Below are 26,982 nucleotides of genomic sequence, written 5' to 3' on the forward strand. Positions count from 1 at the left end.
TTTTTTTTTTTTTTTTTTTTAAGGATTTACTTATGTATACATACAGTGGGGTACAGGCCCAAGGCATGGGCCGGGGTGGGGGGGCGTCGGGGTGAGAGGATTCACCAGAGACAGAATGGGGAGCTGAACGGGCAGATGTACTGAAACACACTGCTGAGGGGAGCAATGGGCAAGACAGGAGAGGTCTGCTACACCATGTGGGTCAGCTCCCTGACTAGAGATCGAACTCATGCTGTAGTAGCTGTGGTAGCTTCATAGTGCTGAGCTTTAACCTGCTGCACCACCAGGGAGGGCCCAAACTTACATTTGTAATAAATCCTCAGGCAATGAGATTCTACCTGACCAGAGAAACTTGTTGAGCACTATACTTATTATGGCCACAGGCCAGGAGGCAGTGGAGTGACCAAGATCATGTCTGATAGAGGCTATGGGTCATCTCTATTTCTTCTGGTACTGTGTTCCTATTCTGGCCTAGCACAACCCTCAAGGAAAACCAGCCATTCAGAAACCCCGAGACATCTCCCAGTAAGTGTACAGCAAGATTACCTGTGGCTTTGGCCTTTCACATTGTCAACCAAACTGCGGATATAACATGCTTTTGAGGTTTAGTTCTCTGGAAAGTGGGCCCTGAGTTGTGGATGGAGAAAGTCACCAAGGTGAGAGGGGTCAAGTTCTGGGCCAGGAAATAACCTTGTGATGGTCAGCCCTTGGGCACCCACCCTATCTCTTCTTTCACTTCTGCATAAACAGAGGGAGATGTTAAATAGCTACCTCAAATACCAAAAGGGGGCAAACTTCCAAGATCCTCATGGGTGAGGGGGTTTGGATGGGTCAGGCTGTTTGCTACTCTAAGAAGTAGCAGAGTGTTTCAAAGGAATATGTGTGGGCTCCTGTTCATCCCAGGGGCAGCAGCAGATCTTCTTGGTCAGGATGCTGGGTGGAAAACTGAGCGCCTCCATTGTCTGCTCATTGCTGACTCCTTTCCAGGGGAGAGAGATGATTTCAACAGCACCGACCTGACAGGGTCGATGTGATGCTGGAATGTGAGCCTTCCTTGGGAACAGCCTTTGGAGTCTGGGATGTGCTGAATAAATGAAAGTCACAAAAAGCTGCATGTGCTCTGGCATGGCCTTGGAGAAGGCTGGTAGTCAGGCCACAGGGGAGTAGAAGGACACGGAGTCTTTCTGAACCTTGGGTAGGTCTGGAATGCGCAGAACACTTTGCAAAATCTGCTTCTCAGGGGAGGTCCCCTCAGGAAAGGCTGTAAAACTGCTCAGAGTTACATGGCTTTAGGTCTAGAAATGGGAGCCCTGTTCAGAAACAGTAGAAAAAGGGTCCCCAAGTGTAACTTCCTCTGTCTCTCTCCTGTCCTGGCATCAGGTAGCACAAAAGCCTGATTATTTGCCCTGGGGACCCATGTCATTATCCCTAAAAACTAGTGTGAGATAAGCAGGAAACACTTTCCTTCCCCCTGGAAGTTTAAATCTGAGAAATCAAAACAGTGGACTCCCGAGGCCTGGGTAACTTAGTGTCGGGGAGCTCACCTTATCCTTTCAGAAAACTTGTGGAATCTCAAAAAGTTGGCTTCCAGCACTGCCCAAATCCAATGTGAGTAAACATGAGCAGGATGTGAGTGCTGGGGTCATCACTGCTCTTCTGCCACCTGGGTGCAGAATGGGCTCTGGTGTGTTTTGCATGTGGTGATGGGGACTCAGCTGTGGCCTCTCTGCAGTTAGCTATGGCAGTGCCTTGGATATGACAGTAAACTGAGGCCACAGTCTCCCTTCCCTTTACTCTGGTCCTTACTGCTTGAAAGGTTGAGGCTTCTGTCAAAGTGAGGGATAAAGTGCTCTGTCTGGTGTCCACTCAGTCTGGGGTGGGGGTTAGGGGAGCTGATCTCTTCTCCCCTTTTCAGTCTCCATGATGGGAATCTTTCCTCTGTGCCATTAAGAACATGAAGGGTGCGATTTCAGAAGTGATGGGGAAATTGCATTTCAATTACCTGAGGTGGAATTCTATTCTGTGTTATGTATGTGAAGCTCCAGGACCCCAAGAACACTCCTCAGACCCAAATGAAAGCAAAATTGTGTATCCCCAGTTGGGAGACATAACTAGAGCCTCTCAAATAACAGAAACCTACAGAAATAGCATAGCCAGCTAAGACGGCACTAAGAGTGGCCTCCCATGTGGGCAGAAACTCCTCTAGGGCTGTCCCAGAAGCTCCTGGGGCTCTCCACCTACTTCCAGTATCTCCCAGCATACAGACGGGAAGTCATCTGTATGAGCAGTTCAAAAGTTGGGGCAAATCTTTTAGAATTCCTGGATTAACTTGGGTTTCTTGGGTTTCACTAGACAGCCAGGCAAACAGTGAGTCATTCAGGATTTGACTCGTCCATGTAATAGCTTCCAGACAATAGCATCCATGCAATAGCTTCAAGATAGGTGAGGCTTTGCAGAGGAAAGCTAGAAGTTAGAATCTATGGAGTAGGTAGGGGAAACCCAAATGTCAGTGCCAGCAGTGCTCCATCCAGTGTGCCTTAGGAAGTTCGCCAACTCTTTCCCTCTGTTTGCCTGGTAAATGAAGGGTTGACCAGATGGTCCTGAAAGTCCTGCCTCCTCTCATGGTTTTGGTCAAACTCCACATGTTTGGGGTTCCATACCGCAGGGCTGTCTGGGTGTTGCACTTTGGTTTTGCCTTGCACCCAGAAGTGGGTAATTGGAGGAGAGTCCGGGTTCCTAAGCCACCCTTCTTTCGATGGTGAACTAAAGGAACCAGGTTCCCCCTTCCACCCATGTCTGCCACGATGTACTTCTTAGTTCCTGTTTTTCTTCACCTACCCAGCAAGACTATGCTTATGAAATCTTGGACACAGATGCTGGATTTTCAACCATTCTAGAAAATTCTAGCTCATAGGACATAAATCAGTGGACTGGTTTTCTGGGCAGCATTCTCCTGGGAATGTTAGTACCACTAAGTCAGGAGCCACCCCTCGGAAAAGCCTCATGTTTCATTAGCATTGGCAAATGAGACTATTGAGGAAAAAATAAAGACAGTAGGAATTTGTGTGAATCATCTAATCGTCGTAAAGCCACCAGGGGAAGATGTTGGGGAAAAACAAAGCAGCATTTCAAGAAATAAATACAAGTTGCACAGATCCCACGCAAGTGTCGGGACAGCGAGGTCTCTAGGTTTAAAGGGAAGCTTTGCTCTCTGACGGGGAAGCCGTGCGGGAAGAGCTCCCAGGCTGGGCTGGATCAGCTGAATTCTGCCACCAGCGGAGGCTAGTGTGTGAAAAGGAGTTCTGCTCCAGATAGGTTTGGGAAACACCCAACCCCCGACTTCACAGGCTTTCTTTATTTCTTAATAGCTCAGGGTCTCCTGAGTGCTAGTGTGCAATGTGAGTGGATTTCCAGGGTCAGGGTGGAACTCTTCTAAAATCTCCTTTTCACAGAGAAATTTGTGCCATTAATAAAAGTGAAGAAATAGTGAAGGTCGGGGCCGCCGGCTTGCTTGGAGCACTCGTGGGCGCATCTTGGACGGGTGCATGTGGTGGGGAAGGTGACGTCAGGGTACCCGTGATGGCCGGAAGAGCCATGCGTGACTCGGTGTGGTCAGAGGACGCCAGGAGTAGCAGCAGCTTGGCTTTCACCTGAGCAGCAGCACAGCCCCAGCCCTCCCCGCCTCCCACAGCTCCCTGACAGCCACCTTCCATGCAAACTTGCAGTAGGGCTGCAGTGTGGACTTCAGAGAGAGGATGCCATGGTGTTTTCGAATTGACCTGTGTCTGTAGGGGCATCCTTTCACTTATTTTGAGGACATACGGAAGAGCATCCTCAAGCAAGGTGTAGCTTGGGTGCCAAGCCATATTGGTCTAAGAGGCAAAGCAGTTTTTAGTGGAATCGTGTGCTGTCCTCAGCTTGGCTCAGGAGACCCTTTTCAATCTTTCCTTCTCTCTGTCTCCTGAGGCTGCTGAGCACAGGTCTGTCTGCTTGTGTTGCTTTGATGTACCTGGGGGAGCACATCCCCTGCAGCGGGGGGAGGTGAGGAGCGGGGCCCAGAAGCTCAGCTGCTGTCCTCCTTGTCCGTCTTCACTGGCTGGGGTGGGAGGCTCAGGACTGTCCTGCAAACCTGGGTAACTCCTCAGCTGGGCCCACAGGAGCATGTGCGGGGCCAGACTCAGAGTGCACCCCGAGGAGACCCCAAGCACAGGGTCAGAACTGACTTTGGGTTTTTAGTCAACAGGCAGTGAGCTCCTGAGAACATCTGTCTTGTCACTCTCTTCTGAATTATTTTAAAATAGCTGCCCTGCCTACTGACCCATCCCCACCCGCAATTTTTGTGTTGATGATCACTATTTGAATAGATGCTGATAAGTTTGATTCCCCGGCTTACTGTGGCATTTACCTTTTCGGTTTCCATGTACTGGATGTCTCTCAGTGTGGTTGACCTGTGTTTTCATGCATGTTTTTGTTTCAGAATAACTGGGAGATGAAACAGGAAGCTCGATGACACACTTGATCGAAAATGACACAGACACACAAAAGCAGGACTCGGCCCCCACCCGCACCTCTGTCTGCTGCCCACTGCCCGCAGTCGGAATGCAGGGAAAGGCTTTGCCCCGGGACCCGGTCCTGACAGTGGTGGACAAGCAGGTGGACAAGCATTACCCCAGTCGCCGGTAAAGTGTCTGTGGTCTGGTCTGGTCTCCTGTTAGCTGGCCTCTCCCTGTTTGCCTCTATTGCTTCTTTCATTAAAAGTAACACCAAAGAAAACGGAATTGTTTGTTTCTTAGCTGTGTGTCAACATTGCACAGAGGCTACAGAGGAATCTTTAGGGTTAATTTGTAGAGGAGCGTGAGTGAGCGCTGCCATGTCACACAGGTGTGATGGCATCTTCACAAGGGTGTTGACCTTGAGTTTTGTATTCCTTGGTCTCATCTGACCTGAACTTTTACTTCTTTTGAAAGCCTCTTTAGATCAGTATTGGCGTGTTGACATTGGAGAAAACACTGGAAGACATCTGGACATTTCCCTTTCTACCTACTTAACAGCTTATAAATAGGTAAATAACCAATTCTCAGAGTTAATCTGTACACCACGAGGACCCCCTAACTATCATAGGCTATACTCCAGAATCATTGCCAACCTTGAACTACCTGGTGGAGACCTCTGTCTACTCAACTGCCCTCTTTCATCCCCCTCCACATTTGGTCACCACTCACGTGTCCCTTCCACAATGACTTCTTTGTGTGAGGTTCTCAAGACACAGCAGTGGGTGGCATCGTGTCCCTTCCTAGTGGGCATTGTGGGGTCTTTGCTCACAAAGCACAGGGGAGGGCTGTGCTGGCCAGCACTGTCATTTATTCAGAAGCCCACTTCGGACCCAACCCCCAGAGGTGCCAGCTACATATTTTTGAAAATAGGTAGATGGCAAAGCCTTCCTTTGACCAAGTCCCACTCTCTTCCCCAAGCAGTACAGCTTGAGCCTCCTACAACCTGGCAAAAGGTCATTCATATTTCCCTGCTAGCTCTTACTGTCCGTCTTCGTTTTATGATTAGTGGGTGTCTACGAACAATTAAAAAGACTACATGATCCTAGTTCACACTTTCAGAATTAGTCTGTACACCATGAGGGCCCCCTCAGCTCACTGCTGTGTGTCACAGTGCAGACCCAGGTCAGGCCCGATGGCCCCCTCAGGGAGGGGCGCTCTGACTGTCACGTCCTGAGAGGAACCCCCCACCAACATTTCTTTCTGCCTCATGACCCTATTTTATTTTCTTCACAAAACTTACCAATAGCAGCAATTACCCTGGCAGTTCATTCATTAATTAGTTGTCTGCCTCTAAACTGCCCTTCAGTTGACAGCTTGATAAAGGCAGGTTCTATCTGTCTGACCCCAGTCTGGCCCCAGCCCCAGCATTCAGTAATTGTGTGATTAGATCCATGGTCTTGTGGCTTCTCATGGAGTAGGTGTGAAGAAGCCTGGTATTCTCACCACTGTTGGGTGAATGTGGAAACTATCTCCATTAACCAGTGATGAGGTGACAAGTGAATGGGGTGGTTAAAGTGCTAGGATCCCACCCCTAGAAAAGGCTTCCCACTGCTGTCTGACGACATCAGATCCTCATCAGAAACCAAGCTCTGTCCTCAAGTTAACATTTATTAATTTCTGTTCCTGGAGCGGTGTCTTCCCAGTGAGGCATCTGGAAAGCAGTGTTTTCCTCGCTCTGCCAGTTCCTGCACAGAGGTTATCACCTCACTTCTCCAGAAGCCACTTTTGTTAACAAAATTCTAAGATTCTGTTATGCCCTGAGATTCTTTTATGTTTTAAACGTCATAGAGCCACTTCTGCTGGATCCATTTCTCCAGGGTCTAGGAGAAAAGGAGGCCATGCCGCAGAGATGGCCTGGGCAGTGGAGACCAAGCCCCAGAGAGCACCCAGGAACCCCAGCCCCATACAGGTTTGCAGATGAGCTCGGTGGGGCACTTAGAGACCCAACTCGCCCCTCTGGACATACCCTGCTGGGAAAAGGGAATCTGGTTGGTTTAGAATATCTCCTCCCACCTGTTTGCCCCTTGCCTGTGCCTTTGAAGAAGACTGAAGGGAATCCTCTTCCTCTTTCCAAAGACTAAGCCACTCAGGTATTTATCACTTAGAAAAGTGGAGGTCACAGACTCAGAGAGAAGCAGAAATGACTCATATGGTGCAAGATATTTATCAATAGTTCATGAGGATAAAAGGAGAAACAGTAAAAGAGAACGGATAACGTGGTTCTGACCAGACAGAGATAGGACCCAGGAGTTTTTTTAACACCCAGATGTCCAGGATCTGTCAGCAACAATCACATCAGAATCTGGAAGGGGAAGACAGCAATATTTTTTTAAAAAACACCTCCAAGTAATTCTAAAAAATAGCCACGACAGAACATTTGGACTGTGTTGCCTCTATTATGGCAGCCTCTAGCCACATGTAGGCATAGAAAATGTGGCTCAACTGAATTTTTAATTCCTTTTTGTTTTCCCAAGAACCTGAATCATAAATTCCTTTTTATTTTAATTAATTTAAATGTAAATGTACCAGTACCTTGACCGGTGGTTGCCATGTTGGACTGCAGAGACAGAACACCTGTGTCATTACAGAAAGTGCCACCAGACAGATCAGGCTAGTGTACCCACTCGGGGTAACTTCGAGGCCTGTAACTCTCAAGTGAAATTACCCTGAACCTGAAAGGAGAGGGACATTATCATCTGTGTGTTAACTTGACGAAGGCCTGCTGTCCTGTCTTGGGTCTGCTACATATTGTTCATCTTGAAGAGCAGTGAGAGCCACTTGCTCGCAAAGCTTTACATGTTAGGATAGAAAAGCATTTCAAATACCCGCCAAATCAGTCTAAGGCCTGACGCCATCACCTGGCATTCACTCACTTTTCAGCCCTGGAAAAGGAACCCCATGTGTGATTATTTAATTACTGTTATCCCGAATGGAGGTCAGTGGGAAGGTTGCCTTCCTGGATGAAATTTTGAAAATGTAATTGCCAGAGAGGAGTCTGGGGGAGTTCAGGCCTTTGAAATGAGCCAATTAGGCCTCTCAGCAAACTCAGCTAAGTTGGGGTTAGATAGATCTCGAGAAACTGAAGCCAAAGCTGAATCATTTTCTGCTAATCACTTGTAGACTGTCATATTTTTTTTTTCTTTTTTGGAGGGAAAGCACCTTACAACAAATAATAATACTATTTTGAATTTCAGAGCTTTCCCTTTTTCAAAGCACTTTACTGTCTCTGACTTATTTTGTCCTCACAACAAGGCTCTCACGTAAGTAGAGAAGAGATTTCAGTGCCTGTCTAACACCCTGAGAAAGAGCTTGATCTTATGGAAAGAATTAAAAAGTAAAGGTGAAGACTCAGAAGTTTTTTTTTTTTTTTTTTTTTTTGTCATACCCAGATTCGAATGTCCCCTGGCTTTTGTATCCTACCAATGGATTCATAGAAACCTCACTTGGGTTCTGTCTTGTTTCATCTCAGATTCCTGACTCCGGTGACTTGATTCTTGGGGAACATTTTTTCCTTAGAGGTTTTGTGTGAGGAATTTGACAAATATAGCTTCAGTTTGTCTCTCCAAATTATTTTGAAAATGACCAGTGAGACAGAGCACAGACAGGGCCCTATTGCTCTCTGTGGGGGATGTTCCTGCTTTTTCCAGAGAAATAACTGATGCAAAGCCCCACAGGTGAGAATTGTCACCTTGGCCTCCTCATGCTCCTTTGCGTATGGAACTACAGAGAATCCTTTCAAACCACACTTACCAGGGAAAGACAATGCTACCCAACAGAGCTTTCAGGAATGATGTGTCCACCTTCAGCTGCTGAAGGTGCAGGGCTGGCCGAAATCCTGAGCTGACCCCCGAGATGACTGCTTACTAGCTGTGTCTCCCGTTCAAACCATCATCTGTACCATCTTTTGTATCTTATGTACATAGGATACGATGAGAGGTTTTCAGATGCTTTACTGAAAGCAAGACACACTTTCTGGGGCATTCCCCTAATCGACTGTTCTGGTGAAGCTCGTCAAAACAGGAAATGAGGTTAGCTTGGAATGACTTTCTCTCAGAGAACTGGTGTTGCCTCTTAGAGACCACCACTTTCTTCCCAGATGCTTGGCCACCTTGTCTCATGTCACTTCTGGGCCTGCCTGGAAACCGGGTGACTGTTCCTCAGTGTTTGAACCATTCGTTTGGAAAGTGGTGGTGGTATTTGCTCATATCCAGCCTTCCAGGTCCCTTTCCTGTCACTCCAGCATTTCTAAGATGTCTGCAAGTTAGATCTACACATTCTTTAAGCACAGCAAAAAAGGGTGAAGCCCAGGACTCTGTGTCCAACCCCAGGCTGAGGTGGTAAACTGCGGGGGTCCCTGCTTTGGCCTCTGGGATCTCCCTCTTAATGTGGTCTGATCCACATGTTCTCATTGTATCAGAGATGCTAGCAAAAGAGAACGAATCTGGTGGGAAAGAGAACTGAGTTGGAAACAACCCACTTTGCTCCCTTGTTCCATGTGGGAATATCCGGCTCAGAAACACACTGAACTGAAACAGCTGGGATCGTCTTTATTCACATGAATCCACGTGCTGGATTCTTTGAGAGGTGTTGACGAAATCAGTGAAGGTGTGATAGTCTAAGCCAGCCTTAACATACTGCTGAGATTTTCTGACAAATGTCTGTACTTGAAATGTCTAGATTTAGAGGTCTTTTTGTTACTACTGAAGTATGTTTGAGCCACATTTGCCTTTATCCAGTAAAAGGGAGTCAGCCTGGGGAATGTCCTAAATCAGGTAGGACTGATGCCTTCAAACACTGGGTTGGAGTACCTGCTGGAGGGCCACCTAGGCATGATGCTATCGCTTCTGTGTCATGGGTCTGTTTCTCTCTTCTACGTGACTTAGCAGGATCTCAAGAGCCAAATTGACAGCTATAGGGAGCCAGATTTCATCTCCCTCTCTGTAGCCTGAGTCCCCTGCCTCCCTCCCTTGGACTCCAAATGCTGCATGTTGAGTAGTGTTTGCCACCGTAGCTGGATTAATAAAATTGCACCTGTAGAGTACTCCTAGCTTCCTCTGAGTCTCTGGTTTGCTTCAGACACAACATTCATGGTTCATCATGCTATTTCCAGTCCTCCTAACAGACTCCAGAGGTGGGATTATTAGCTTGTTGTTTCAGTTAAGAAAACTGAAGTTCAATTTGCTCAAAATCATAAAACTAGTGCTGGTGCATTCTGGATTTTAATCCAGCACTATCCAGCCTGCATCATGTCTCCATCGTACTTCCTCTTTATGCATTATAACTGTGGAACAGAAAACACCATTTTTTCCCCTTTATTTTAAAAAAATATTTATTTATTTAGGCATACAGAGCTGGGGTATAGGCCAGGGGTGCAGGGTTGGTGAGAGGATTCACCAGCGACAGAGTGGGGAGCAGAACAGGCTGATTGACTGAAATACTCTGCTGGGGGCGAGCAGCAGGCAAGAAATAGGAGAGGTCTGCCACGCCACGTGGGTCACCTCCGGGGTCCACCATGCACTTAAGTGGCTGCGGCTTGCTTGCAGTGCTGCATCCTAACCTGTTGCGCCAGCAGGGAGGGCCCATTTTTTTCCTTTAAAAGGACTGTGAATGGTAAGCAACAGTTGGAAGGAAGGCCCCACAGCATAGCCGAAAGTGGGGGAGATTAGAAAGCTGAATGCCCGCTGCTGGGCCCTCAGCTTGCCTTCTTGCTCTGGAGGGGCAGTCACTGAGCCTTCTCGGCCTTAAACAGGGGCAGCCATGTTGGTCCTGCACCCTTTGGCGTGAGTGAGGGCCCTAGACAGAGGCTGGGACATCACCAAATTTGTATTCTGACAACTGCCTGGTATTCAAAGTGTGGTCTGTGGGTCACAGAAACAAAGACCCCACCCTGGCTCCTTAGCACCAGAATCTGCATTTTAGCTCGATCCCCTGGAGATGGGTGAGTACAGCTGCTAGCTCTGCTCTCTGAGCCCCTTGAGGTCAAGGCTCTGTGGTGACACATTTTACCTCCAGAGCCCTACATGTGCCTGTCTCACGTAGGTGGTGAACAAATGCGAATGAAGTGAATTTGGTCTTTATTCTTCTGAGGAGCAAAGGGGGTTGGGGCACAGTCTGAGGCTCTGAGGCCTTGGGCAAACCTCCAGCCCTCAACTACTGGGGCCCTTTGAATGTCAACAAGATAGAGAGGAAAGAGGGCTAAGAAACCATGAAGAGTCACACCAGCAGAAGGGGTCCTGGCAGCCATCTGAGGAGGAAGAAACAGAGAGGAAATAAATTATCCCAACAGTTAGCTTCTGCCTCCAGCCCTTGCCAGCCCCTGCTACAGTAGCTTTGCCGTTGGAACCACAAACAGCAGCAGAACATGGCGGTGATGAGCGTCCGGTCCCTCTAGGAGACCATGGACCGTTGCTTTCTCTCAGCTCTGCCGTTCATGCTCAGTGATGTCTTGGTTTGGGCAACAAATGATTTGGTCACTGAGGTCTGTTCTCTAATTTCCTAAAGGCTCTCCTTACAATCATTAGGAATCTCCTTGATTCACCAATGTCTCCTTCAGGAGGAAGGGTGTTTGGTGACCCTGCTACAGTTCTGGCAGGACTGCCCTGCCATAAACAGAGTCAACAACGGGAGAGTGAGGATGAGGGGACAACCCTGTGTGCACGTGTGGTATGCGTGGAGGTTGCATTTGCATGGTGTGTGTGTGCAGTGTTTGTGTGTATGTGGTATGTGTGGTATGTATGTGTGTGTGTGTTGGGGGACAACCCTGTGTGCATGTGTGGTATGTATGGAGGATACATGTGCATGGTGTGCGTGTTCAGTGTTTGTGTGTGTGTGTAGGGTGTGTGTGTGTGTGCAGGTGTCCGTGTGTTGTGTACAAGTGAATGAATGTAAGTGCCTGGGTACAGGTGTGTGGCGGTGTATAGGCAGGGGACACAGGTGGATGTTGCTGTAGGAGGGCACGTGGTGTGTACATGTGTGTTACATGTCTGGATGTGGAAATGACACATTTTGTGGGATCACAGGTGTCTGCATCTCCTGCGTGTGTGTTTGGTTTGTGTGTGTGTGGCATGAGAGCTTTGTGAGTGGCCACATGTGGCATCTGGTGCATAAGCACCTGTGAGTGTGGTGTAAGTGTGGTATCTGTGGAGTGTTATTTGTGGACACTAGGGTGGAGGGTGCGGAGGAGCCTGTTATATGTGTGCACCTGTGTGGTGTGCGTGCATGCATGTAGGTGTGTGTGGTCGTGCAGGTGGTGAGTGGGTGTTTGTGTGAGTAGTGGGTCGGATATGGGTGAGACACCTGTGTGTGTGTCTTGAGTGTGAGTGAGGGAGAGAAGAGGCGTGCTCCGTCGGGGTGTGTCACAGGCTCCCTTCATCCCCTGCAGAGTTCCACGTGTCTCCAGGGAGGGAAGGACTCTGCCTGCAGGGCATGCTGGGGAAGCTGCTCCAGCCATGGCATCAGTGCTGTGGGGAGGAACAGTGATGGCAGCCAGGCTGGGTAAACATGGGTGCTGAGGCCCTTGAGAGCAGGACTCATTCATCTGCTGTGAACAGTGTGGGCTGCGTCCTTGTACCAAGTGAGAAGCTGCAATGCCGTAGGACGCTAGGCAGAATGTGCTCAGAGCACTCACCAGGACAGAAGCCCCTTCCTTCTGTCCTGGCAGCAAACATAGGGGCATGTGAGGAGGCCCCCGGCCCAGCTTCCTGCCCAGGGTCTGTGTCGGAAAAAAAGAAAGACGCCATTCCAGTGCCATCTCCTGTTGACCTTGCCAGGATGCCTGCTGCTCCTGATCAGACGGCAGGGCCCCACCTACTGGGTCATGGCTGTACCTCTGCATGACCACTGGTCAAGGGCGGGCTGGGAGGCTTGGTCGCTGCCACCCCTGCCCGTGTGTCCCCGGCCCCTCTCTCTGCTGCTGACACCCTGGAAGTGCATTGCTCAGATTAGCGAAAGGCCACTTGGCTTTTCTTAACATGCCTCTTCCTGAGGCAGGAGCGACCCAGGAACATCCTCAAAGACACAGTCACTGTAAGACTTCTTCTTTGGGGCTTGGGGGAAATGGAAACTCCATCAATTAGAGAATTTGGTGATACATGCCCAGTTCTGGACTGCACGGTCTCTGGCAAGTTGTCTGGTCTCTGAGGCTGTTTCCAAATCCATCGACAAGGCACAGTGATGCCTACCACACCCACCTAGGAGGGAGTTTGCCAAAATGCATGAAAGCACTGAGTATAATCCGGGGCACTAAGCACAGATTCAACAGGTGGTGAATGTTATCATTATTTAGTCCATTAAAATTGAGAAGTTTCTGAAAGACCATGCCTGGGTCAAGAGATAGTAGAAATATGTCATCAGTAAAAACACTCCAAATGGGTCCTAGTGAAGTAACCCATAAAATATAAAATATCAAAAGGAAGAAAAAGTCTAGAAAGCAGGGGAGGCAGAGGCAGCTGTCTGGGGGGAAGCAGAGGGCAGGGAGTGGTGGGGAGAGCACCCGTGGGTCACAGCTCTGCTTTCGTGGCTGCCACAATCGTGCCAAGGGCCCAGCCCCAGAACTACAGAGCCCCACACGGTATAGGGGCCTCAACTGGCTTTAATGTAAATATTTTGCTGTCTTTCTTTTCCTGAACTTTTAACCTTGCTGGTAAACAGGGTACGTACAGTAAATGAATTGTTTTTCTGAGAACTGACTTTTGAGGAAATGGGGGAAAGGATTTTTATTAGCTAATTGTCAGTCTTGTGCATGGTTGAAAACCTCATGATTCTGCTTCTTAACGCTACTTTAGGAGACACTTAGCACCAAAAAATGACTTTATTTTAATTTATGAGAAAAAAAAAGAAACACTTTAGGACACTTAATTGTTCCCCCTTAAAAGCAGCAAAACTTACCAAACAATAGAAAGTCACACAGTAGAAAGTTTCTGAGACAAGAAAAACAACTAACCCAAACTAATTTTTGTTTCTAATTAGAAATCCTCACCCCATTTCCTTGCTGAGCCTCGTTACACATGGACCCTCACTCCATTTCCCTCATGGCAGCTTCTGAGATACTGAAATGGAAAGACAGAGACAGCTGAAGTCTGGCAGCAAAAAGTGACTCTGAAGACATCTCTGTGATAGCCGAGGACTTACCTTTCTTTCTCTGGACAGGTGACTAACAACTGCTTTTGTCTACAAATACTGTTTATAAAAATGGGTTGGGCAAAAGTAGATGACTGGATTAGAAAGATGTGGTACATATATACAATGGAATATTACTCAGCAACCAAAAAAGAGAAACACATGTCTTTTGCAGCAACTTGGATGGAGCTGGAAAAGATCATGCTTAGTGAGATAAGCCAGAAAGAGAAAGAAAAATACCGGATGGTTTCACTCATAGCAGGAGTATAATGGACCAGGCGAGAAAATAACAAAAATAATGAACAACCATAGACCAGAGACATTCTGTGGGGGTGGAGTGGGGAATGGGACCAAAAACGGGGGGCGGGGGGAAGGGAGGGAAATGCACGGGACTATGGTGGTGGCACAGGGGTGATTTGGTGATGGGAAACCCGTGGGGATTACAATGGAGATGAAAAAAAAATGTGCAAAATGATGTAAAAATAAACTTTAAAAAAAAAAATGGGTTGGGCAAAAATACGTTGTGACAAAGGAGAACAGCCAGTAATGCCTGGGTTCTAGCACTGACTTGCACTTGAGGTGTCGTCTAACCTCTGCCCTGTAATTTCCCTAACTGTCAAATGAAGAATGACTTGTTGGCTTTCAAACCTCATGGACTTTTGCAGAGCACGAGATCTGTAAGGTGCTTTGAAATAGTGGGAGACAGAAGAAGCCATGTCTATCCTAAGCGTGTAGTCTTGTCAATACTGTGACAGCCACGGGAGTTTGCTTAGGAGTCACAAACCCGATGGGCCCAGTCTTGGTCAACTCTCCCCATGCCTACTAGTCCCCTCACCACATTTGTGTTTGTTGAAGGCTGGAAAGGCGAGCTGTCAAAAAATGCTTCCATTGGCAGGGACACTGTGGACATTAAGAATAAATATTTCCAGCAGTGTTGCTAGAACACAAAACAATTGCACCTTTTAAAAGATGGGATTGAAATAGACCACAAAGTGTTTTAAGAGAAGCAGTTCATGGGAAACCAAGTCCTAATACCGTCCATTGCCCTCCTTTTCCTTTCCAAATAAATTAATTAGCTAAAATTCAAACTATGTGTATAATATCTTTATCTGATTGACCTTATACTCCTAATCACCCAAATCTTTGCTTATAAAACACCCCTTCTTGTTCTCCAGGCACATTACCTCTTTAAATGTTAGGAACATACACATGAGTCCCTTCTGTGGAAAAATAAGTCATGGTCTGGGTCCTTGCAATGTCCTTGTGCGTTTAGTTCTGGAAGGCTGGGACTGGCCCCACTTAGTAAACTGTTCTGTACATTCCAAGCGCTCTGTGCAAGCCTCTCTCCTAGAGCAGGCAAGAGGAGACAGCAGGTAAATTCTTAGGAGTTTCTTTTCTGCAAGCTTTCTAGTTGAGAAGAGTGTCCCTCATTGTGAAGCTGGCTGGGAATTTATTTGTAAGGCTAGGCTATCTCAAAATTGTTGAGAAACTCATTTGCCTGTGGTTAGTGCCAGCCTTTCCTCCTTGATTCATTTCAAATTATTTAAATTGGAAAAAATGAGTGCAGTTCTAAGATGCGTTTATAATCTTGAAAAAGTCATTTTGTTATGGGGGTGCTGTTGTCTTCTTTTTTGGCTGGTTGACTCTAGTATAATTGCTTCTAGTTAAAGACTCAGTCGCAGGCTCTCCAGCCAGAAGATGGAATGCAGGAGTTTTAAGGGCAAAGACAGGACACAGCTCCCACCCGTGTTTGTGTGTCTGTTCTATCTTGAAAGTTCTTTGTTAAACGACACAAACACTTGTGTGTGTGTGTGTGTGCTTGAACAGGCCCCCTTGTGAGAAAGGTAGATTTGAAAGTAACCCTTCCATTGGTAAATAGCTCTTGCCCAATAATTAAAACTTGTAAGTGCGGGTCATCTTCGAAATATCTTCAGTTCTCTTCTGCCAACCCCAGTCCCAGACTTGCTTCCCCAGTATAGCAAGTCAGGGTGCAGGGAGGGAAACTGTTGCTTTGAGTTTAACTTCATGTTTCTTATATTTAGTTCAAATAGGGAAATTCTAGTGTTTACAGAAGAGGGGTTAAGTAGTGCTAGTTTGAATCTGTTGGACCACACTGGGTTAGATGACAGAACACACACACACACACACACTCACATAAGTACTGGAAAGCCAGACTCTGTTTTGAAAAAATGAAGGAGGTTGTGAAATTATGGTGTTCGCTTTAGGCAGAACTTTCAGATCCTCTATCTGAGTAACACACTGTGGTGTCACTGAGCTCTCCCTACAGCCTGTGTAAACACAAAGGTTTTAGCTCGACTTATGCCAGTGTTTCTGACTTCAGCATAAAGTACAACCTCTGCTTCCTCAGAAGTACAAATTCTGTTTCTGTAAAGCTGAACCAGGGACATCAAGGAGAAATGCCTCTTTCCATCAAACTGAGGCAGAAATCCAGTATTTATTGAAAATCTATGAACATATATTGTTCTAGAAAGCACTTACACACACTCAGCTGTGGTCCAGTGAGGCAGGTAACAACTTGTCCCCATTTTAAGAGCGAAAAGGAGACTCGGAGTGGGTGAGCAACTTGCCCCAAAATGACTCTGCTGGGAAGCCACAAGCTGATGCTCACAATGAGTATGTTAAACTAAATTTCTTAAAAATGCTTACTTAATTTGTGAAACAATTCCATGTGTTGATATTTTTGTTCCCAATTCATCACCAGCACACCAGGCCAAGGCAAAGTTAGACTCAGCTGGTGTGACCAACCTGGGACCCTGTCCCTGCCCACCCCTGCAGCACCACCACACAGAGGCGATGAGAAATGGACACCCCACTTTCACATCAGCACACTTCTCTGTTCTCAGCCACTTTGTCAAAAGTGGGATGAGAGTTACGCACGCTGCATGGCAAAGAAATCCCCTTCTGGAAAGAAGTTCCCTTCTGAGCAGCCATGTCTCTCCTAAAGGAACCTCTGCCTGGACTGATGGGGAAAGACATTCTTCCTTGTGGGAAGGAGGTGTGAAAAACTGGCCATGGGGGAGTCCTCACTTTCTGGTCTCCAGCAATCTGGACCAAAACTGTAACCACAATGTACCCAAGAAGCCCTCAGCCAGGAACGCGGAGGCTTCCAGCCCAAACTCCCACAGTCCCTCCCTGTGGGCAGCCAAGGCGCAGGTGTTCCTAATTCAGCTGTATGGACTAGCAGGGACGTCAAGCCGCCATCATGCTCTGATAGCTCACACCTGTCCCTTCTTCAACTGGGCTCACAATAGGGAAGATCAGCGAGAAGGTCTGCTCTTATCACCTCGAGACTTTTTTTTTTTTAAAGCTCTATACACTCACACAAAAATTGGGAACTTGGTCACTGTGGGCTGACAATGCATTTTGAAAAGAGGGAGGGAAAAATATTTCTTTCCCTGAAAGTTCCTATCCCTTGTTGAGTAAACACCATAAATCTATTATGGAGAGACAGGCTGCATGTACTCAAATTACCTCTGCTAAAATTTTAGCTTCAAGTTTTAATGCCCTAAACATGAATAACATGGCATCCCAGCACAGGTCTGATTAATGAGGCAATTTTGCCAACTTCAGGGTCTGAGAATGCCTCCACACACTCTTTCTCCCTTCTTCCTCCTTCTCCCCTCTCCCCTCCCCCTTCTCCCCATGGCTTAGTAACCACTTCAGTAAATTTCCCCATTAAATATACAAGGCAACTGAGTGCAATAAAAACTAAAGGATGTGGCAGATAAACACCAGCGTCTCTCAGGGCAGAACTTGCCAGCTGACAGGGAGCTGGTCTTTTCAGATTTGCCCCCCAGAATCCCAAATGTTCCATCACGAATTGCAGCGTGGAAGTCTCACGCCTTGCCATTTGCCCACGGGTCATCTTGGATCTGTGGATTGCACACATGAGACCATCTGCTTCCCAGGCAGCCATGTGGTGTATATGGGAGCAGCAGGGTGTGCCCTAGTTAGGTATGACACAATGCCCACACACAGGGTGAAGGTCACACTTGGGTGACCCAAATTAGCACCTAACAGCTAATTGGGATAGAAAGGCATTTTTGACTAGTCCAGATACTGCCTGCCCCCAAGTATGATTATGGGTCCCTAGAATAATTCCTGGGTAGGAATCACACTTGTTGAACATTTTAATACATGCTGGGTGCGCTTAATAAGAAACATTCTGTCCTTTTTGAGGTGGCAGAGTGGTGTTAGACCTGTGAGCTCATCATGGACCTTCCACAACTACCCTGCCCACTTGATGACATCATCTCCAGGTTTCTCAGATATAACCAAGCAGAGGCTTATGGGATGAACAACCTACCCAGTAATGGCACTGGAATCTGAGCCTTGTTCTGACTTCAGATTCAATATTCTTAAGTAATAAAACTTCTCTACCTCCCCATTCTGGTTCCTAGTTTCATTCTCTTTATTTATCCTTTGTCTCTCACTCACTCACTCCCTGTATTAGTTATGTTAACAATTTAACCACAGCGGAAATAGAATTGGTCCAAAATGAAGGCATTTAGAGTCTACATTTCTCATGGTATCAAGGTTTATAAAATCAGTGTTTCAGGTGGTTTCCATTAATTATTTTTTAAGCCTGTGCTCAACAAACCTTTTCTCTAAAGGATCAGAGACTTTTCTCGAAATATCTCAGATTCTGTGGGCTGTATGTTCTTTGGCATAAGTATTCAACTGTCCCACTGCAGCACAAAAGTTGCCATAGGCAATATGTAAAGGCCCAAGAGTGGCCATGTTCAATAAACTGTATTTGTCAAAAACAGGTAGTGGACTGGATTTGGCGCACAGGCCACAGCTTGAGACCTTACATTTTTAGACTTAAGTCATCATTGAAAGTGCTCTAGAGTTTTAGACATTGGGTCTGGCTATCTTACCAGAAGCAAGATCCAGTGTCAGGGCCTTTGCCATTAGGTCACAGGAGTTCACAACTGCTTAGGAAGCCCTGGGACTAGCATCTTTCCTCCCTCTTATCCTGAGATGTCTGGGTCAGCAGATCTCGTAGATTTCCCACAGGGCTAGCAATAAGTATTTTTGCCAGGAAAGAATTTTCTGGAATAGTTATATTTGGGAAAACTTGGGTTAGACACTTGAACTGTTTCCATCACAACTGGACTTCTCAGGTCCTTTAATGTCTGGCTAACATAAATCTCTAAGAAGGGAAGTTTGTTCAAGTCTCCCAAACTCGTTGGACAATTGTGTGAAGTCTGCTGTATGTGCAGTGTTATTTGGAAAGACTTCTCAAGACCCTGGGTCCTACAGCTTTCATACTTTCTTACTTTTCTGCTGCATGTCCCACTGTTCGCATCTGAGGATACCCACCTCAGTTGCTACCACTCACACAACAGTCCGCTTCAACCTCAGTGCCAGACTACATTCCAGTTGGAGTAGCTGGCTCTTGTGGGGAAAGTTGGATTCCTCTGGGGAAAGGTGGCAGAACATTTGTGGCTAGAAAGTCATCACTCTCTGAGGTCTCAGTGAGTAGGCAGAACTTGTTGGCATGGGGTCACTGCTACAGTAGAAAAACCATCCAGTGAGGGTGATTTTTGGCCAGAGGCTTAACTCTGAAGAGTTTTGGATCCATTGTCTGTAAAGCGGAAATGCTGATGCCTGCCAGTCAGCCTAGGAGAAGGGGGGGGGGGTTAGAGAGGAAGTGTGAGAGATTCACAAACAAGGCAGAGGTGTTGCTTGGAGGAAGAGCCTGGAGGCAATTTAGACCTTTCTGGGCCCTTCTGAGAGGGAGACTGTGGCCCTTTGGGACTTGACTTGTTGGACACACTTCTTTAGCATATCCTTAAGTCAACAGCACCAAGTCCAGTCTCAAAAATTAAATAGTAAACAAAGTCTAAAAGTTTCTACTTAATCCACAAGACCTACATCAAAGGGAGTGTGGTGGTTGACTGGGGAAGACAGCTCTATCCCTGCAGTGGTCAAGTGTCTTTTATCACATTCTAATATTTTACAAGGAGGATGTACATTATCTTTCTAAGTGAAAGCTGTCTTTAAAGAAAAGACAAAGGGTACCAGGAAAATCAATGTGAGTCTCAGGCCTGTTTCCATTTCAACAAGATGGGAGAGTTCTACAACACAGTCAGGGTTGCAGAGCTACTGTTACTGTTTAATTTTGTTGACCTTTCTTTTTCCCATTTTTGTGGCCCTCTGACTTTCCTACCAGTGAAAACTGAGACCAAATCAAAACAGCAATGACATAAGCAAAAACAGAAAACCAAATATCATTGGCAGAATTTAAACTAGCTAGAGTTTTTGACAGGCTGTGTGTTTCAAAGACACCTGCTTCTTTTTTGCTCTCTTACTTCCTGAGTGCCATTGATTATCCCTCCTTCCTGTCCAGGGACCCCCAAAGGACCCTCAAGGCAGACCCCACAGAAGTGTGAGGACTCAGACAATGCATTCCTGGACAGTGAAGTCATGCTCCTCCCCTCCTCCATTTCCATCACCCCAGGATAAAAGACCCTTCCCAGCTGAGCATCTCTTCACCCAGGCAAGTGTCTGATGCCAAAACCAGGCTTTAGTGACAGCCTTTTGTGACTGTCTTCCTCTTCCAGGGAACCATGGTCTTTCCCATGAGATCCTTTGTGGACAGAGTGGCCCCTTTCTTCTTGGGAATGAGTCCAGTAGGGAACACTTCGCGGCCTTTGCATTCACTGTCAAGAAAGCACAGGCCCCTGTCTCCTTCTGGGACTGAGGAGGATTAAGTTCTAATCCTTCCATGTCCATGTCCCAGTTTTCCCAGGACCGAACTTAAAAAGGGGTCAGAGAGAACTTCCAGGCCTCTACTTAGCCCAGGCCAGGAAGGGGGCCTCCTCTCACTGCAGTGTGCCAGGACAGGTAGGAGTCAGACAGGTGTGAATTCAAATCCTAGCCCTAGCTGTGTGATCCAAGACAGCTCCCTCCGAGCCTCAGTTTTCCCATTTGTAAAGTTAGGACAAGACATGACTGCCCATGGGGTTGTGATGGAAGGGAAGGGAAGGGGGGCCTGTGCAGGAGTGGGGGCCAGTGCCCAGTGAGGGGACTTCCAAGGGGGCCTGACAGCTCATCAGGGAAGGCTGCTGCCCTCCATCCCGGGGAGCTGTGCCAGATCAGAGGGAAGCTCAGCAAGCCACTTGAAAGGGACCTTGACTCATTTGTGGTAACCGAATGTGCAGTTCAGGAAGTGCTTCGCAAGAGCAAACTGGGCTCCAGCCACCCCCTCGTCCCCTGTCCTCTGCTCAGAGTGCGCGTTATGATGACGATGTTGCCAGCCACTTTCTGACTCCCATCTGGAGTCAGCTGTGGCGCATCAGTGGCATGGACAGCAAGGCCCAAGCTCCGTGCGTACACTGCAAGCCACCGACGGCTGGCGAGTGTGGGGCTTGTACACAAACGGATGGACTGCCTGCGTTCCAACGCCACTCCACCACACAGGCCAGGTGCTTGGCGCTCGGAGCCTCTTTTCCTGTCTTGCATTGGCACTCCCTCATGTCAAGTCAGCCTGAGCCCTCTACAGGCCCTTTATTGCTTAATCCTCACAGGCGGCTCCACAAGAAAGTACTAAGCTTCTTACCACTTAAGTATGGGGAAACTGAGGCACCTAGAGGTTATGGGAGGTCAGGGCACGCAGAGCGTGAGTCCTGGAGCTGGGATTTGACCCCACAGAGCAGTACTCCAAAGCCTGTTTCCTAACCACTGTGATCTGGAGCCCAGCACACAGCAGGTCGCAGTGGTGTTTAATGTGAACGGAATGGTGACTGATTTCCACCGGCCACATACCTGAGGACATGAGTGGAGGGGAAGATTGTGGGGCACCTTTATCCCCACTGCTGCTCTCCGGTGGACAGAGCAATGACCTGGGTGTCAAAGACCCTGGGTGTCAAATGACCTGGAAACGCAAGGTTCATGGCAGGTCCCCTCTGCTTCCCTGGGGCACCCCAAGCCTCCTGTACCAGCTGCCCTGGTGTATCAGGTACAGTTTTCATGGACTCCATCCCCACCCCAGATACTGGAACTACAAATCCCATCAATACCAATGAGAAGCACACTGGGTGGAGCTGAGCAGCCAGGTTGGGATAGAACCGGACATGTGGGCTCCCGGGGTCTCTTGGCCTGTGGTTCGCAGCTGGTCATTTGGCTCTTGATCAGCTTTCAGTGTGCTAGTAGAGCTCCAAGTCAGCATAACTGGTAGGATGCTCTAGTTAACTTGTATCTTTCTCTCTTTCCCTGGGTTGTTCCTTTTCCTTTCCCTTTGTAAATAAACCCATTATCGAACCTTTTTGTATGTCCACAGTACAATTGAATCTTAAGCACACGGGTAAGGACCCACAGACAGGCAACCCAATTCACATTGGGGTGCCCTGTAACTCTAGGAGTAGACCCAATTTTATCCTTCCATCCTCTGTAGCCTCCCTATGGACAATCCAAGGGCAGTGGCAGCAAGAACCTGTAGACCAGCTGAAGTGAACCCTGTAGTGACTGGTTTCCCCTTGAGGAGGTGGGCACCAGTGTAGGCAGAAGACACACTGAGGAGGCTTGAGCAGAAGAAGGTACGTTAGCCATTAGCTTCCACCCTATGAGCCACCCCTTTCTGCCCATCCCTACATGCTTGCCATGTGGATTTGTTAAAGGGAAGGATGTCCTAAAGGAACTCTGCAGAGTCTTATGGACTCCATCCCCTACTCCAGCTTTCTGGACTCTATCCCTTACTTCAGTGATTGGAAACTACAACTCCCAGCAGTACCAGGGAGTGAACTGTGAGGACCCAAGGGCGGAGCTAGCAGGAATTCTGGGACATTTTGGGTGATTTGGGGAAACAGCTCTCCGGACCGCGTGACTCGGTGTGTTCAGTTAGCCAAGCTGGTAAGGTATTCCAGTTACTTTGTATCCCGCTCTCGTTCCCTGGGTTGTTTCCTTTCCCTTTCCCCTTTTGTAAATAAACCCGTTATTGACCCTTTTGTGTGTACCTGCAGTGAACTGAATTTTGAGCACGCAGGTGGGGCCCCACTCTGGGCTACCCTGTGACAGATTCTCAGGGAGAGGGGAAAGGTGTTGAACACCCTGACGTAGGAACGTGAGTTAGCTGTTGTCTGTGAGTGTAGCACAGAGCTGCAGAGCTGACTGTGGGTCTTGAGAAAAGCAGATGTTCCTCTCTCCCTGGCCTGAGGAGCGAGAACTCTGTAAATTGAGCTAGACCCTGCTGGGAAATCAGGGTCTGTCTTAGTTCCTCATTCAAGGCACACACCCTCATTCCTAAGGCAGTTAAAAGCCACAGTTGCCCAATTTAATCTGGGGGAACCTGGCCTGTCGATTCCTCACATCCTTAGAGTCGGAGTACTGGGGACCCGCACCTGAATGTGTCTGGTCCCGAGGCTGGACAGTGCCGGGCTCCCTGTGTCCCGGAGCACACAGGGCGAGGAGGAAGCTGCCGCTCTGACGGTCCAGAAACATCTGTTCCCCATTCGTCATTGTCAAACTCTGATGTCCTTTGGGACTATGTTTGAAGGACAGTTTTTACTGTTGTAACCAAAAAAAGCAATAGGAAGCAAACAATTACGGGCCCCCTTTACTCAGGGACTTTTTTCTCTGTCAGTAGAAAGCCATTTCAGTAAATAGGAGCATTGACCAAATTACCCTCCCCCACAATGAGTTGCTGCTACAGCCTCTCCCCTCCCATCTTCACACCCTGTTGCACTGAGAAACAGTGAGAGAAATACATATGGGCTGAGGCTGGGACAAAATGAGCCAGAAGGAAATGTTTCATTTTTTACCTGACTTTGTTAATGCACCTTGTAGAGAATACCGGCAGCCTGGCCCATTGTCCCCAGGCCCTATGATCAAAATGCTGGAGTAACAGAGGCTGCTCCCGGGGTTGACCTCCAAGCCTTCAGCCACTCCTACTCTGAGTGGAAGTTTCCAGTATGTGCTTGTCTTTCGTATAAGCCAGGTCAGACAGACTGGCTGTGGAGGTGCCACATCAGCCCTGAGAGCTTTTGCAGCTTGCCTACTCTTTGTCCTACTGATGCCAGTACAACACCAGCTGCCAGGGCTCGCTACTGCATTGGAGGCTAGTAAGCCAGCATGGGATTCCTTAGGGCCACACAATGTCCAATGTGCTGGAGGCCAAGAGCTGGTGAAAAGCCCAAGGAGTTGATAGAGATCACAGCTTTCCCCAAAGCTCTGCAAAACCCTACAGGACCTGACCATTTTTTTCTTGAGGACTTTAGGGTGGTGTCTTGATTTGGAAGGTCAGGGATGTTCCCAGCAGCAGGCAGAGGTCTGGGCTCCTGGGATGTGACAAGTCAGCCTGTTGGGCCTCCTACCGTCTTCTCTCAAGCAAAGGTTTCTTATGACCAACCTTAGATCCTTAAGACAGTACACACATGTTATCTGATGGTGCTGGAGTTTAGATACCTCAGTTTCACTGGGCTAGAGTTAATTGTGATTCTGTTTTAAGGCTCTAGGGGGTATTCAGCCTCCTAGCTTGTTCCAGTGTCTAAAGCCCACCTGTATTCCTTGGCTTATGGCCCCTTCTTTCATATAAAAGTGCACCATTGCCCATGGCTTTCTCTCCTTTGGCCTAATGTTCCATTTAGTGTCCACCCAGCTAACCCAGCTGAGTTTCCCATCTTGGGAGCTTCAACTCAATGAAAAGCCTCTTTGCAGTTTCCAGGAATTAGCTACTGGATAACTTTGGGTGTTTTTATTCAACCTACCATCGAAAGGCATAGTGAAGACTCACGTAGGATAAGGGAGGATCCAAAAGCCACACAGAAACTGGAACTACTAGTTTTTCCTCTCTCTTCTAAGTCTAACCAGGAGTTAGCATGCCAGCAAGCTCTCCCAGTATTGCCATTGTCTGAGGTATGAGAATTTATGTTGTTCAACACAGCTGTGAGCACTGACCACATTATTCCTGCTTCATGCCAATCTTTGCCCTTCCTAGTCTCTGCTCCCCCAGACTTGGGACCTGCCCTAATCCATTCCCAACCCAAGTGACCTAACCTTTTCCATGATTAAAGAGATTGCCTTTCTCTTAGCTCTTGGTGATGAAGTTCAAAGATGCGGATTCTGTTGCTCATACTAACACGTGTGATTCAAGGATTACTGGTGTTAAAGAAATGGATTCATTTGAGTGCCATCTTACACTGGTCTAGGGTCTTGGTAACCTGATCCTGTCAATGAGGCATGAGCCTGGTCCACTGGGGGAGGATGGAGGAAGGAGTTGGCTTCACCAATTTCTGCCCTTGGATTCTGATTTGTGGATAGTGAGTTCTGAAATGGAAGATGAGTCCTTAAGAACATTTAGGATTTCATGAGAATGATGAGGGCTAATGTTAAATAAGTTTTGATATTTGATAAAACACAAACCTATTTCTCAAAAATACCTTTCTTTGGAGGTGAAACTGTGCCAAATTCATTTGAATCTCAAAGGGAGAGCAAATTCCCTTAAGCTAACCCAGCTTAGCAAAGTCTACCCAGCGTGCTACATTAGCCAGGGCACACCTTGGGCTAAGGAACCCCAACCCAGATTTGGAATCCTTGAGGTTTCAGGCTCCTACTGCCCTTCTCTTCCCTCAACCCCCAGGCTGATACCTTCCACTTGTGGACCCTCTAGAAATACACAAACAACTCAACTACCTGTCAGAAGTGCAAAAATATATAATTTCACCCTTTCTTATTTCTAAACTCCTCTTGTTCTCAAGGCTCCCTTTCTATTGGTAGCAACAAAATACTTCATTCTACTAGCCGAAATTTTCTGTTTCTTCTTTAAATGTTCGATTAAATGTGGTCTAAGTTTCCGACGTGGTTTCTTCTCTCTTCTAAGACATAGCCCAGATGCCAGAAATGGCTCTCGTGGCAGTCAGAGAGAAAGGACTGGCTTCACAACGAAGCAGCGCTCCTCTCCCGCGTGGTCTGCAGGTATCAACCAGCCTCTTACCTCTCCGTGTCCCGCCTACCTCGGTCGCCATGTTACCTGTGGCCTATCCTCACCACAGCAGAAAGTTGAGAGCTGACGTGATCGTGTCTGTCCTCAGTTTGGCTGAGAAGTAATTAATTACATGCAACTATTTGTCCATTCACTGGTTGAGGGCTGTTTGGGCTAGTTCTAATTTTGGAGTACTATGAATAAAGTGGTTAAGAACATGATATGTCATTTTGTGGACAAATGCTTTTGTTTCTCTTGGGAAAATACCTAGGAGAAATATGTCTAGGTCACACAGTAAGTGCATATTTAATGTATAAGTAACTGCAACAGCTTTTCACACTGATTGCGTGCTCCTACCAGAAAATCATGACACGCCAGTTGTTTCATGTCGTTGCCAGCCTTTGGTATGGTCAGTCTTTACAATGGCAAGCATTCTAGTATGTGAGAAATGATATTTCATTGTGGTTTTAATTTGAATTTCCCTGACTACTAATTATGAATAATAATGAATAACTAACAAGCAATACAGTAATTTTATTTATTAATAAAATTAATTAATATTAACCATGAAATTTAATTACATGAACTTAATGGCCATTTATGAGGCTTTCATTCTAATTCTTAGCCTATTTTTAATATTGAGTTTTACATCTCTTATTATGGATTTATAGGATATTGGCCAGCTGACTAAATATATTTCCTCCCAATCTGTGATTTCTCTTTTTCATTTCCTTTCTTTTAAAAGGAAGAATTTGACAAAGATGAATTTATCATTTAAAAAAAATTGCATGGTTCTCGTGTCCTTTCTAAAAAATATTTTTCTACTGAGATTACAAAGAACTTCCATGTCTTCTTCCATAAGTTTTAGGCTTTGATCCTTTTGTGGCTTTATAACTTTATTTGATATTCAGTGGTTACTCATTTACATTGACTATAGATTTTTGAAAGTGGTGACAAGTATATAGATAACCAAAATACACAGCTTGTTTGGTCACTCTTCATCCGAATTGCATTTTCTGGACAACCACATAAGCACTCATTCCTTTGATCCAGATGGCTTTGTTGAGCCTCAGGTCAAGGCCCACATCTGGAGTGCCCATTGCTTCATGGTCAGGAGAGGTCCCAGACCCTGGGAAGAATTCCTCTGGAACCAAGCATGGCTACCCAGTGGCCCTCACTAACACAGCTGCCGACGCTTAACCTCCATCTTCCCTGTATAGTAAATTCTGCATTTTCCCTTCACCTTGGACACTAGGAGCCCAGGAGAATGCACACAGTCTTTCAAAGAGGAGAGACAGTGCACCAGCCCCCTGGGTACTCACTCAGATAAACTACAACCAGGTGAGAATAGCTAGAGGTCCCACCCAC

General features: G+C 47.1%; 1 long non-coding RNA gene across 3 annotated transcripts in view; it reads left to right on the forward strand.

Moving 5' to 3' along the window:
- LOC105853892 overlaps positions 1-26,982 on the forward strand; it is a 126,771-nt gene that overhangs the window by 56,127 nt on the left and 43,662 nt on the right. The window contains exons 2-4 of one of the 3 annotated variants that reach the window (XR_001145649.1): positions 4,478-4,679; positions 13,521-13,700; positions 20,047-20,190. This is a non-coding gene — a long non-coding RNA (uncharacterized LOC105853892). Of the gene's footprint in view, positions 1-4,477; positions 4,680-13,520; positions 13,816-20,046; positions 20,191-26,982 lie in introns of those variants that run through there. The other 2 variants (XR_001145650.1, XR_001145648.1) reach the window with 2 other exon arrangements.

Source organism: Condylura cristata, unplaced genomic scaffold, assembly GCF_000260355.1.
Source record: "Condylura cristata isolate star-nosed mole 26May11 unplaced genomic scaffold, ConCri1.0 scaffold00020, whole genome shotgun sequence".
Classification (NCBI taxonomy): domain Eukaryota; kingdom Metazoa; phylum Chordata; class Mammalia; order Eulipotyphla; family Talpidae; genus Condylura; species Condylura cristata.